Genomic DNA, 2202 nt, shown 5'->3' with positions numbered 1-2202 from the left:
AGTCGGAGGGGGGAGGTGTGCGCCGTGCAGGGCCGAAGTAGACGGCAAGGAGCCGCAGAAGCGGGCAAGGGGCACCCATGTCAGGCGGTGCCCACAGGGAGTGGTGCGGCCGCCCCGCCCCAGCGCTGCAGACACCCGGGCCGCCTCTCTACCCAGACAGGTTTGCCGTGAGCCTGTCAGGTCTCCCCTTGTCTTCTGTATAGCCACCCACTTTGAGTCTCCCCATTTCCTATAGTAGCAGTTCCCAGTCTGTGGTACGGGTACCACCCGTGGTATGCAGACAACATATCAGTGGTACGTGTTAACAGACTTATCATAACTACTTTACATGCTAAAAATTGGCTGTCGGTAAGTAAGGTTGTATCGTTTGAAATTGGTGGTGAGCGTCTGTCAGAGTTTGGGAGCTGCTGGTCTACAAGGTAGAAGTCTCCCCGTTTTCTTCATAGCTACTCGCTTTGAGTCTATAAGCTGCAAATCTGTCTCTGTTTTTTATATACCTACCCACTTTGAGTCTATCCGGTGCAAGTCTACAGTGCCTGCTACTTGACTTCAGACTAACCCGGCTAACTACATCTCCTGCCTCAGGAATCTCGGAGGCCTGTTGTTTACGCTCATTGAAAAATTAAGCCTCTCCACCTTCCTGTGAAGTAGGGAAGGAATGACAGGTGAGGGAGGAGAGGTTAATAGGTTTGTCCAATGGGCACGTGGCAAGTCAGTGGCAAAACTCAGGTGAGAGCTCAAGAGCTGTGGTTCCTCCCTCGTCTTGGACTCTGCCAGCCTGGGGGAGGTGCACGTATGTAAGAGGTGTTGGCACATTGGAATAAGCAACCAGGAGAAAAGAGCATGTTAAGAAAAGATGACATAGGAAACAGGGTTTGGCACTAGGAGGTAATCTATCAGAGAAGTAGGAGCTGGCTTTCTCATAAGAGTGACCTAAGCAGTGTTTCCTTGGTGTACAGGGCCCCTGTTGTAGTTTACAATAGGGGCTTTTTCAATTCCTCAAACAAGAGTGTCGTGTAAAATTGATTCTGCTTAGGGCACGCTCAGTTCTTCCCAGACTCTTATTGCCTTCTCAGCAGTTCAAACACTTAAAAGAAAAAGAAAAAAAAGGGAAAAGTGTTTTTCTGGAAGCTGAATTACTTTTAGGTTGTACAGAAATATTCAGTAATGGGAGATAGCACACCAGAAATGTTTGCCTTTGCTGCTGGCTTTATCTACAAGAGAGAACTGTACCTAAGTATTTCAACTTAAACAGTATCCACAAGGACTTATTTAAGTAGAGGGAGAGGGTCAGATTTGACCGTTAATACCCACGTAAAAGCTTTTGAAGGGGAAAATCATTCTCATACATGTCTGCAGAAAAAAATAACAAGAAAACTAAATCTGTTGGTGAAAGTGTCACTGTGGAAAAAGGTAAATAGCCTCGCTTATGGAGCACATAGAGCATTAACTTGTGCCATCTATTCCCAACAGCTGTAGCCTTGCAAAATATTGTTTGGTTTTGCACCTGTCTCAAGTTTTGTCTGCAAAGGGGACTTTGTGATCCATGTGTGCAGTGCTCTAGAGATGGATGACTTGCTCCCAAGGGTGGTGAAAATGTTATTTCTCAGCTGCTTCTCACCACACACTTGGGTCTTTCTGTGCCACCTAGTCTTGTTGTTATTTTGGTTCTATCAACCAAAGTAAAAAAAAAAAAAAAAAATAGGGACATATGTAACACATTAGAAAACCTTATTTTCCTAGCTTTCCATTGTAGTTCCAGTTCTGCTTTTGTCCGATACTAGCTTCTTGCTGGGTTGGTGAAATGTCAGATAGCTTACTCTGTACATTTATGTATGCAGAACTACTTCTATATCTACCCCCTTTTAGGTGTGTGGACTACAAAGAGGTGCTTATCTTTTCTTTCTACTTGGCAGTGAATTTGTATGTGGGGCAAAGGTGGGTTGTGGCAGAGGGGCAAAAAATAAGGAGTAATCTTTGCACTTTGCTCTGAAGATACTGAAACCTGAAGAGCATCCTGACCTCTTCTGGGAGTAGGTTATTCTGTCTCCTGCACGTGAGTTTTACTTTTGAGGCTGGTACCTGAGGGCAAAACTTCCATAGAAGGTCCAGATCATTTAAGGGCTCTGCGTTCCCTTGAGTGACTGGGACCAAACCAGTCAAGGTCTGCGAAGGTGAAGACTGCATCCTTGAGTCTGACCT

This window comes from Gavialis gangeticus, unplaced genomic scaffold (assembly GCF_001723915.1).
Source record: "Gavialis gangeticus isolate Ggan-Ray unplaced genomic scaffold, GavGan_comp1, whole genome shotgun sequence".
NCBI classification, from domain to species: Eukaryota; Metazoa; Chordata; order Crocodylia; family Gavialidae; genus Gavialis; species Gavialis gangeticus.
The sequence above is the reverse complement of the archived record's forward strand: the minus strand, read 5'-3'. Positions refer to the sequence as shown.